Genomic DNA, 12,381 nt, shown 5'->3' with positions numbered 1-12,381 from the left:
GATTTAATTCCAGTGAAAGGAAAGTACGCCGCCAACATCGACTACAGCTGTCTACATGAAGTCAAAAATGTTCCCAAATGAAGCTGATACAGTGCTGATTTAGTCCAAAGACATGCTTTCAAAATGCCATGATATGACTTGGACAGGAAGTGATGCAAATATGGATTTGGCTGAAATTGTCTTTCAAATGGGAAGGAATAGCGCAGTGGCTGGCAATATATTCTTCTAATGCACCAGAGTGAGAGTACTATCATTTTTATGAAGCAACAGATGACAAGATAGAAACAAACATTAATATATGGGAAGATCATAAAAATCTGTGATCTTCCCATATCATGTTTCAGTGCTTAATGTGTTTGGTTTTTGGTCAGTGTCTGAACCGATATTCTTTCCATGGACTGAGGTTCTACCACTACATATTGGACCACTCGCTGATGTCCTCTGTCTACTTAGTGATGTTTTACAGGTGTAGAATACTTCTTTCATCTGTTAGTGATGATGAAAAATGCTCTCCTTACATGAAGCTTGAGAAAGAACTGTTACTGCTGTTGCCAATATGTGCCAAACATTCATTCAACAGTCATCACCCTTTACAAACTCTGAAAATGTGGGAACATCTCTACATGCTCAGTGGCCATATGTATAGATAACGTGGCACTGGACCGAATGGACAGCTGGACAGCTCTATATTTGTTCACACCTCTGTCTTTAAAAATGCTATTTCAAGTGCAGATCGATGCCCGTCTGTGTCAAATGTTGCAGTTGAAATCTGCCTTTTTTTATTCGGGTTTATTTGGTAGAAGAGTCAGAAACAAGTGGTGTTTCTGGTTTGAGTTACTTGTGAGTGAAGCTAGGTAAATCCAGAGTTAAGGAATTGAAAAATCAATTGACTGTTATGATTTGACTTCAACTTCAACTATTGGTGAGACATCTGGTGTGTGTAACAAGTTTCCAGTCACTGAGAAGGGTGTAGAGGGATGATTCTAACCCGAGATGATGCTGTAATGTTTGGTCTACAATGATCAGTGAAGTGGTGATGAGATCCGTCTTGCTAGTCACACAGCCTGACTGTTGTTCAGCCAGCCAGAACAGCTAATGTAACACCAGGAGAGTGTCGGCGTAGTGCAGGTCGTGGCCCCTCGCTGGCTCTCATTTGTTCCTCCTCTCCCTGCCCTGGTTGTCATGGCAGCAAGGAACTCAATTCAAACAACGCCATCATGGCTGGAGTCTCTGACGTGACAAGTCATCCTTGTGCTTCTGGATACTCACACATTTTATATGAGTGGTGACTCATTTTGTCGGGTGTTCAGACCAGAATGTGAAATGAGGCAAGTCACTGCTTTGTCTGTTAAACCAGGAGAAAGATTTCCAAAGTCTGTGCCACGTTATCAGTAAGGGATTCCACTGTGAATCCACTGAAACAGTCACCTGGAATCTTCCACTGCAGCTAATGTTTCACATTTCAACCTGTAGAAACACACCACATCTGTCGACAGAACTTTAGATTATGCCTCTTCAACAAACATATTTCTGTTCTCGGTGGAAGAAAATCTACTGTCCAGTGAAATGAAAATAGTTTGCTCCTATTTTTAGTTACTTCTCACACACATGCACATTCAACGTGTATGTTGGCAGCATACAAGGAATTGGTCTGCTGGTGACTGGTTAGGGATTTGCTCAACAATAGAAATAAAATAAATGAAATAAATAACATATATACAGGAAATAGAAGGTATACAGATATACACTTGTAACATGCTGTAGTGCAAACAGGTCCATATATACCAAATATTTATTATATATTACCAAATGGTGACTTGAATAAATGAATAAAAACATTAATAAAGGGAATATCTATTTGTACCTTTTGAAATCGCAGTGACAAAATTTGGAAATAAATGTACGGATTAATGGAAACATTATTAAATATGTTGATTTAAAAAATAAATAATAATATATACATATATATAGAAAATAAATTGGAGGGAAATGGAAAATGGAAGTGACCATAAATGTGCATTTCAATTAATCACACAAAATATCAAATATTTAAAATAAAAGTGAAGTAGATCATGATGGCAACAAGGAGGTTCAAATGTTGCTCGCAACCTTCTAGTATTCAGTTTTCAATAAGGTACTTACATTTGAGTCCATGGTTTGAAGGATCATACGGAGTTAGGCCTAGATTTATAGACCAGCTCCCCTGACTCATGTGGAGGAGAGTGGCTGTACTTCAAGCTTCTGGAAGTTATATCCACCATCTTTTGTTTGGTTTCATCACTGTACTTAGGGGAAAAATAATTAGTTTAAATCTAGCAGAATGTTACACTGTGCAAGTCAGCCAAAACCTGTGTAGAACAGGTTGTAAAGCTTAAATAACTGCATACATTCTGAGAAACAATGTTCTCTTGGGACACCAGTCGATGCAAGAGTGACTCATCATCGCTTTGTCTCCACTGATGGAATGGACTAAGGTTCAATATGTCACATTGTGTGGGCAGCAACTGCACTCTTTGGTGACAGACACAAGAATATATCTGCTGAAGCCGAGGTGAATGTCGAGCCCTCTTCTCATATCCTTGCAGAGAGATAGCCAAGTACAATGATGCTCATTTACATCTGATCTAAGATGCAGCAGGACATAAATAGAAGTAGGATGGGAAGTGTAGACCAAGGGAAGACGGTCGCAGGAGCAACTTCACTTGAAATGCCAGAATGACATTACAGGACGTGATGTGAGGTGAGTGGAAGCAACCATTATGAAGACACTGCAAGCATAAAATGTTCTGATCAAATCACTCAGCCCAGGTGAAGAGACCCTAAAGCTCCTCACCCCTGACTCCTCTATAAAAGGAAATACTCAAGTGTTCTCAAGACACAGAGACAAGAGTGTGTCCTGGGTCAGACTGGTTGTCCCAGAACACCCGATAAGGAAAGAGTCAGTGGAGGTATTAAAGAAGTCGCCCAAGCCAACGTAACTGGCTCCCCATAAAGCAGCGGTTCCTCAATGAACCTGGCCAGATGACCATGCCAAAGACAGGCCTCCGTTTTCTTTGGGTCACAAGGTTAACCTGTACTACATGAAACTGATATGAACAAATGCTAAACAGTCTGAGTCGGTATGTGTTAGCTACTCGGAAGGCTGACTTTGGTGCATGCTAGTGAGGACCGCTGGCGCTAATGCTCACTGCACATCAGAAGCACTATATCATCGACAAAGAGGTGCTGCTAACAAGTCAGCTGAGTCCTGGGACCTCAAATGTAAACGGTGCATACGGTAAATAGTACACATCTTTTGGTGGTTGTAAAAAACTCACCTCTGCGGCAGCTCCTGCTGTATGTACAAAATATTGCAGAACATTACATGGATGGAATCAAAGAAAAAGTAATTAATGAGAGTGAAATAATTAGAGACTACCCACAATATAAACAATATTTTTTGAAAAAAAACAAAGAAAAAACAAAGAAATGTAATACTTCTCAATGATTCTCAATGAACCAGTAGGAAATTTCTCCATCCCTCTGTGATGCGCTGCACAACACGGCACCTCCACCACCTGACTGATGATGCGTGAGGCTCAGATGTTGATCCTTGTCCCAGCATGTTTACACCATTGATTTACACCGTGCAGAAACACCAACTGAGAAGGAACCTCTGGGGATTAAAGTGAATTATTGTTTGGCTTTGAATAATGTTAACTGTGGTGAATGGTGTCTCAAATGTACATTTTATTTGCAGGCAAGATCACAGAATTTCCTTCATCTGGTGTCACCCCTGCCTCCGTCGACACACCGGTAACAGCGATTCCGTGCCACAGCAGTGGTGAATATTCATTTGGGATGTTTCATGAGCTTAGATGGCCAGCATTAGCATAGGTTGTGATTTATCGACTGAAACAGTCATAGTCATTTCATTTTTATCTGGATGTAATTGCACCTACACACGTCCTATGTTTCCTGCGTACACAAACCATAGTGTGCTTACCTATGCAAAGCTTTATAAAGCAGGTCCAAAGTCATGAAGCTGATATTGCTGTTGTCAAGAATAGACCCCTAGAAGCTCGAATTGTCTCTGTGCTGTGTGATGAGATGGGAGCTGGACAACTCTGTTAAACTCTGTCACACAGTGAGGCATGATGGGTCTTGAGAGGCAAAATGTTATTGCAAGTGTTTGAGCTCCAAGATGAAAATATGAATATATCTGACTTTGCTGCCAAGTTTACTTCTTCAGCTTCCTTTGGGTTCCAAGTGGTTTGTTGTTATGATTGTTAGAAAGTAAGTAAAGTAAAGTGGGGGCCCAACAGAAATACGTCTGTCTCAATTGTATAGTGAGACAAACACCCAATCCATATACGATATAAAGTGACTGGCATTCAGCGTGGTCCTATGACACCAAGCGATGATAAAGAAGAGACTGAGTTAGAACACAAGCGAGGAGTCCACTGCCTCTTTGAAATTTTGCTGGCCCTCAAAGGTTGTTGGTTCAGTCGGTTCATTTATGACCTCAAATGAGATGGTGCCGCAGACATGCTCAGACTCATCATGCCATAAGGGGAAAAGAGCTTGAAAGGTTTCAGTCGCTCTAAATATTCCACTTCAGCGTTTATGGCTTGTGGGGAACCTTCAAGGACCCCTACACAGAGACAATCTATCAGGGGTTCTTCAGGCGGCCGCGCTGATTGCATTTTTCACACAGCAGCTTCTGAAGAGGCCGCCATGAATATTCCTGCTCCTGCCCACGAGCTTGACTGGATTAGGAAAGTTTGCAAATCTACCATTGCCCCTGAAGCAATGCTGCAAACAGGGAGGGTTTGAACCCAATAATGAGCCTCCATCCTGGCAGCAGACCACAGGGGTGGAAGATAGCAGCCAACATTTATTTACCTCTGATCAATGACCACTATTAAATGGAGGTTCGTGTTGCAAATGAGTCAGCAGCTGAACGTGAGGCCCTTTAATGAGATTTAGTCCAACACGTATGCGAGCCACAGTCACTTTAAGTTGGAGAAATGTGCTTGTGACCAGAGGATTACTGACCTCACTCCTGTCAGTGGCCACTTACTGACCTACAATAGCGCTCTGTGAGGAAAAGTGTCCTGTCATGCTCCTAAAGCACTGGCTCTGACACCTAGCTGCGCTTTAATCTCCTTTCCCCTATTAGGAACTACAGTTGTCTTTCAGTAGCAACCATGTTTAGCCTTGTTTACCCCCAAAGCCATTGCATTCAGACGTGCTACAAAGATAAACACTGATTAGCATTTTGCCATTACATCGCTGAGAGGTTTACAGACTGCTAACACGGCCACATACAGACAAGTTAAGTAGATAATAGATGCATTCTGTTAAAGGGCAGATTTCCTGTAAGACATTATCTTAAACTACCTGTTAATTCTTAACGTCTGGTGGTTAGGAAGAATGCAGACAACCGTAGAAATGCTGCTGTGGAGAGGAGTTTCACGTTAAATTTCTTTCTACAAAACCCACCAACTATTCCCATCCCTCCTCAGTGTAGTGTGTAAACTTTTTCCTGGGTGATCAATGGACTACAGAGATACAGAATCTATATGTTACGCCAATGGAGTGAGGATGGGTTGCATTTTGAGGATGAGCGAGATGGAATCTAAGGGTACTGTGAGGATATATATATATATCTAAACACCAAAAATACTATACTATACTAATACTAATACTAATAAAGCATTTTTGATGCAGTCTGGAAAGCGACTGCGAAGAAAACACTACTTTTGCTTCTTTTTTTTCTACCAAACCACCAGTAGGAGCGATTTGAAACACCAAAAATTTTTCATCATACATCACTGCCTTTTTCCATTGTCACGCACCATCAATTATCACTTTCAGCCTCACCTCATCGACTCACTGTTCGTCTTAGAATTGATTTTAAGATTCTCTTAATTACTTCTGAATCTCACCTCGGCTCGGACAGCAAATGGAGTTGCTGACCGCGCACTAACCAAATCATGGCTGACCGAAATACATTACATTTCCCTTTCAGTACATGTGAAATTATATGATAATTTTGAAATTGTTTCATGAGATTGTTCCTCCTGTTTTATCCTATTAAAAAGGTGACATAACAATCTGCATCTGAGACAGCAGCTGCTTTCACATGAACATCTGTCATGCTCTGTTTCAATGTCCTGTTTCACTGCATGATTTGGTTCATATTGAATTAATATGTGCTTTGATCCTGTCAGAAGTGCATTGTAAACAGATGATCATTAACAATGCCTTGCCACGACAGTTGCACAGACATTGAGAACAAGCTCAGCCGACTTAGGTAAACAGCATATGCTGGACAATGTTATAACAGGTATTGTGAAATAAATGTCCCCGTTTCTCATTTCATGAGCAAACACTTTGGAGACAAACGTTTGAATGGGTTTGCCAACCCTCGCGGAAAGAGTACAGGAAGTGGGAGTTAAATCATCCAAATCCCATTTCTGCCAATTCGTTCTGCAGGGTCTTTCACACTCCTCCATTAAATAAGTTGGAAATTTGCCATTTAGCCAGCGAGATATCTGAATCAAGGAGTGCTGAACTGTAATAAATGAGCTTATTTCAAAGTGCACCGCTGCGCACTTGCTTAGCTGCTTGCTGGTTTCACCACTTTATGCTTTGCTTTTGCTTTTGTCCTTTTTCAGGCAGCCTGTCTGAACACATCATTTCCCAATAGGAACTATTATGGGTCTGCTTATGAAGCTGGTTATTACCATTTAATTAGGCGCGACCTTTAACCGCTCCGACCTCACGTGATGATAATAAGCTGTTGTCTTTTAACAACCTAAATCATCTAATCCTGCTGTCCACGTCATAAGTATCAGCATAAATTTAAAACCACATGAGATGGCTTGAGCTATGAAAACTTCGGAATGCTGCCAAGCTAATAGTGTATATCTTGTGGTCTGGGGGAGGGCCTCATTGAATGCGTGTTTATTTCAATTGCTGCAAATCCGTAAGCTTATTACAGTTGACATTCACGTGACTTACATTTCTCTGCATTACATTACTTTGCTTCTGATATATTACATACAGTACAGGCAGCATGTCATCTTACATTATACATAGAGAGATTGAAATTGAGCAGAGTGTAGAACTCCATACAGTTCCTGCCACTTCCCACTTTTCCCAAACATATGTGTGACTTTGTGCGATGCTTGTATCTGCATCATATCCTGTACATTGTGTTTTATGTTGCTGTCAGTTCCTTCTGATCTTGGAGGTCTCTTCACTAGAGTCTTGAAGTTTCTGTGTCAGATCATTTTTAAATACTTTGAAATGGGACGACACCAAGACAAAGATTGTGACCAAAGTGAATAGATGGCCAACAAGCTATGGGTTTGTTCCAATAAAAATATTTCAGTTATTGCAGTAAAAAGCAAATGTGTGTGTCTATATGACTAATAGATGTATGCTTCTGTGTTGTGGATTGTCGTGACTCTCTCTGTGGTCTTGCTCCCAACTGATCTCGGCTGATAATAGGCAGCACAGTGTAAGAGTGGTTAGTGCTGCAGCCTCAAGGCAAGTGGGCCACAGGTCCGACTCAGGCTTGAGATTGTCCAATACAAACTCCACATGAGGCCATACTTTCTGTGTGGAATTTCTCTGGGCACTCAGATTTCCTCCCACAGTCCAAATATAAAACAAATCAAATGGGAGCTGTATATGATGCGGTGTGTGTATGAATGTTGACCTATATGTCGACCATGGGCTCATGTGTCACAGGACCTCATGACATCATGGGCTCTATGTGGCACCCGGTTTGTCTTGATTCGGATTAGAAATTGCAACCTCAGTCTGAATAGCAGAAATGTGTGTGCCAACTGTGCAAGTCACATGATTGTGCATGCTCACTGCAATGAACAAAGGAATGTGTTCCTATTCTCACCTGAGGAGTTCAACTAGGAGGAGACCATGGGGCGAACCCGCAACATTCCTGAGAGAATATCTCACTGATGGCCTTATAATTTCTCCAGGAGAGTCAGAGGATGCTGAGTCCTGGGCATGGATGGAGGGAGGAGGAATGTGCAGACAGAGCCTCAGAAAAACAGAATGAATGGGTGAAAAATGAAGGTTGCAGACGCCTAATATTGATCGACCTGTCCCTTCTGTAGTGACTTGTTGATGACCAAGTGCACCTGCACAGGTGAATGATGTTTGGATCACCACACAGAGGCAGATGAGGGCAGGAGAGCCAGCACATGAATGAACCAATCGTTGGCACCGCTATGCGGGTTTATGAATGGAGCATCACTGATACAGGACCGCCCTCTCCTTCCCTCCCTCCCTCCCTCCTCCTGCTCCTCAGTGTCAGAGCAGGTCCCGGACTCAGCCTCACAGGTGTCAGCCAAACACGGAAATAGACCTCCTCGTGCTCCCTCACCTCAGCCTGGCGTGTACCGCGCGGAATGGGCTCAGAGGGAGGAAAGCATCAGTTGCTCCGCCAGCCGTTCACGTCGCTCCGCGTGCGTCCCCGCGCCTCCTCCTCCTCCCCCGCGTGTGTAATACAAACCCCGTGATCGCGTCTGCTGGAGGCGAGCAGAACAATGAGCCGGCCGGTCGAGGCGGGAGCGCTGAAGTGAGTGGAGGCAGACAGGTGTGGCGGAACTTGGGCATCGCATCACTGCGCGGGTCCTCGGCGGCTGGAATCAGAGGAGCCGTCACTGGCGGAGCCTGTGTAAGTGACCCTCCTCAGCTCTGACGCAATCGACTGTCCGCGTTAGCTCCGTCAACGTGCATGTTTGTGTGGCACCTGTGCAGCAGCATCTTCGTCATCCTCATCTCTGTGTTGTCAGCGAGGAGCCACCGTGGCACCGGTGAAACAACCGATGTGTCGAAAATGCCCCTCAGCTTCGTTCTTGCACGTGTAGAGGGATTAAAGACAAAAGGCTGTGAGCTGGAAATTCAGATTTAGCAGCGCGGTTTGTTTACTGCTGTGGGACGTCACCTGTTGACATCGTAAACATGGAATCAGTTGCGCTCCTGGAACCCACTCCTTCAGACACAAACGCGCATGAAATGTGCTGTGTCGCGACGTCATAGCCAATAAAAAAGAGCATTGTTTTAACCACAAGTTGAGAGAAAAAGTTTGGTCCTGTATGGACTCTGTTCTCGCACAGTCCAAAAACATTTCAGGTGAATTGATGGCTTTGAAAATGTGAGGGTGTGTGTTTGTAGCCCAACTTTTGCTGGAATATGCTGCAGCCCCCTGCAACCCAGCTGCAGGACGCAACAAGCAAAGTGGTTGAATGAATGTAGCCTGTTGCATGGTTTAATTTGAAGACCAGAGGAAACAGCCCAGCATTTCATGCCAGCACCCATAATGGGAACCCTGCAGACATGAAATCATGACATTAGAATAGAGAAATATAGGTGAAAAAAAGTATGTTTCTTCATAAGACACATGCTTTTTCCTGTGATCCCTCGTCGACTGAGCTGAGCAGCTCTCGGTCTCTCCAGCCTCTGTGTGCGTTACAGACCATCCTCCTCCAGCAGTGCCTGTAACTGGGCCTGTCTTCTGATCACAATAGACCCAAAAATAAGCAGCTGCTGCTGTCACCCTGTGACTGAAGCGGCGGCGACTCTGTTCCAACTGCATCTGCACTTCAAAAAGTTAATTTTCAATGTGTTTCCTGTCAATATTTGGATGGAGTGTGTTCCATCTTATCGCCCACCTTTGTCTTTTCTGCTATCGCACCAAAAGTGGCCGGTCCGTCAGCATGCTCCTGTTTATTGTACTATGAATCAAAACAAATTGAAATAACGGAGACAAACGTGGGAGGGAGCTGTTAACTTGTCCCGAGACGAGTGGTGATTTAATGTTGATCCTCCAGGTTAAATAAATACCTGTTGGCACGTGTGTTGGGCTGAGCTCCAGTGCTCTCTCCCCGGCAGCCTCCTCTCAGCTGGTAATTGTAGTGATGGATATGACACAGCGGGAGAATGTCCAAGTGACGAATGATCACAGGCTCCTCTTCATGTTGGAGGATATAAGTGTTGCCACGTGGGTCTCTTCTCTAATTAGAATCCCTTTCTGACTCAGGGAAGAAAAATGAGCCTGCAGGTGTTTGTGTTCTGAATATTATATCATTGAATGTTCGTGTGAGTCTGGCTGTATGGTGGCTTTTTAAGTCAAGGTGCTTGTTACAAAACCTCTGGTGAGGTTGAAATGGAACAGATGCATTAATCCACATAAAGCAAACGTTTTCAAGTGCAACAAAATGAAATGTTTTTTTGGTCATTTAGAGCAGGGGTCCCCAACCCCTCAATTGGTGCCGGGCCACACAAGAAAGAAAGAAATAATTTGTTTCTGTTTTATGTATTATCTTAGTTTGAATGATCTTTTATTTTGAAAAAGGACCGGATTCTCTTGGTTAAGCCTCGGTCACTTGAGAACCAAAATATAACCCACAAGCAAAATGAGTCAGAAACAGCCGTCTTTGGAAAGTTTCTTTGCGAAGAGTAAAAGGCTCAGTGAAGAGACAGAACTTCCATGAAGAAGAATGTTTTTAACAGACAATAGCAGTAGTTGAAATATGGATTTATCATGGTCGGTGATTCCCATGTGCTAAGCACACGAAAGTGCAGAGGCCTTATCTGATGGTTGAAAGTGGCAACTTCATACCCCCCAGGCCACGTTTAAATTGTCAAGCGTAGACTGATCCGCGGTGATAAAGAGGTTGGGGACCACTGATTTAGAGCGTTATTTCACTGTGTCCTTCCTGCCGCATTGTACAGAGTATTAAAAGGAAAGTAATTATCAGACTTTAAAACTAACTTCAAAATAGCTAAACTCTCTGACTTTGCACATCAAGGCTCCAGTCTGAAACTAATCCTAGTTTGAATGTACCAGCAGCTCCAGCAGGTCCTCGTCCTCCAGGTCTCTCCACAACTGACTGACTCAAGTGATGGACATCTGTGCTGCCAGCAGCTCGGCAGCCTGTGACAAATGGTTGCCGCGCGTCCTGTAATGATTTAGCATCAGTGTGTGTACACAGAATCATTAATGAGCTGCTGGATTGATGCGTGCGACACGTCTGAGGGGACCAGCCGCTTCTGTTGGTCCTCATGGGATAAATCAGTGTGACCCACTTTCCATGCAGGGGGACCTGTCTCCTGTGTGATGTCTGCCAGTGTCGGTCCAGTCATAAATGGCCTTCGAAGAAATGAAAGAAAAGGATGCCGTTTATAAATTGCAGTTTCCAGCCGTAGATTCTGCATTATTAGCATGTATTATCAACAGTTCAGTACATTCACTTGGTAGGGATGCGACCAAATGAAAATTCTTGCCCCAAACCATGACACTGAATAAAGTAGTAGTAGCCAAACTTCAAATAAATCAGTACGAAATTATGAAAATACTCAAGTAGCACCGACACAATTTGCATATAAAAATAATCAGCCTCACACCGTACATACCGGTATTTGTCGGCCTTGCTCAGACCCACCTCCACTCCGTGGACCTGCAGGCTGTATCCAGTCGGTCATGGTTGCTGAGCTGTGGTTTTGCTGAGCCATCATAACATGCAGTTTAGGATGTGTTGTGTTCTTTCTCTTGAGTATATTCCTACTTTTTATTCATTCATTCTTTATCTGGTACTGAGACTGCTCCAGTGTGGCTGTCCCAGCTTTCTAGGGTGAGAGGCACGAGACAAGTCAAGTTTCACTTTAGTTAGATTTCCGTTCCACACTTCTGTCGCTTCAATGTCTAACAGAGGATTATCACTTGGTGGCCACAACATTATGACCCTCTGCTTGTTTGTGAGGTGAATTCAAACGTGGAACTAACTTGAGCGCCGCTCATTCGGGCACTCTGGTTTCCTCCCACAGTTCCAAAACACAGTGAGTGACTCCAACTATGTTGTCTGTCGGAGAGGATGTGTGTGATTGGTTGCCTGGCATTGGCACCCAGGGAGAGTATTATGAATGACTGAACATAGGGGAAAAGCAAATGGTATTGTTCAACTGGTGAGATGACTTTCTCTAATACGTGTGTATTGCCTTCTGTACACAAAGCACAGCACAACAGACTCCATGCATTAGTTATTTATTGTTGAGCCTTATAAAATGTGAGGCTAGATAGTTGTTTCGTTGTTGTGCTGGCCAACTGTAAAATGTTGGTTTCAAATAGAACCACCTCTCACCACAACTGTATCGATCCCATCTTGGATGATGCACTGTTACGGTTGTGATCTTATGGACCTGGTTTAGCTTTATATTGTTGTGCAATTTATTTGGTCCGGTCTGGGAAATCTGTTTTCCCTCTGTTATATTGCTCTGTAGCAGATTAATTTTAGATCATTTGTAGATGCATATTATTTTATAGCGTTTTCTTTTGGATCCAACATGATTTGAATTGTGAGC

General features: G+C 43.2%; 1 protein-coding gene across 2 annotated transcripts in view; it reads left to right on the top strand.

The window, feature by feature from the left end:
• The first annotated feature begins 8,368 nt into the window (after positions 1-8,368).
• Positions 8,369-12,381, top strand: part of myripb (myosin VIIA and Rab interacting protein b) — a 105,380-nt gene continuing 101,367 nt past the window's right edge. For both annotated transcript variants that reach the window (XM_053859888.1, XM_053859889.1), the window contains exon 1: positions 8,369-8,695. The gene's annotated coding sequence lies outside the window, so the exon portion shown is untranslated. The remainder of the gene's footprint in view (positions 8,696-12,381) is intronic.

Source organism: Synchiropus splendidus, chromosome 3 (assembly GCF_027744825.2).
Source record: "Synchiropus splendidus isolate RoL2022-P1 chromosome 3, RoL_Sspl_1.0, whole genome shotgun sequence".
NCBI classification, from domain to species: Eukaryota; Metazoa; Chordata; class Actinopteri; order Syngnathiformes; family Callionymidae; genus Synchiropus; species Synchiropus splendidus.
The sequence above is the reverse complement of the archived record's forward strand: the minus strand, read 5'-3'. Positions and strand labels throughout refer to the sequence as shown.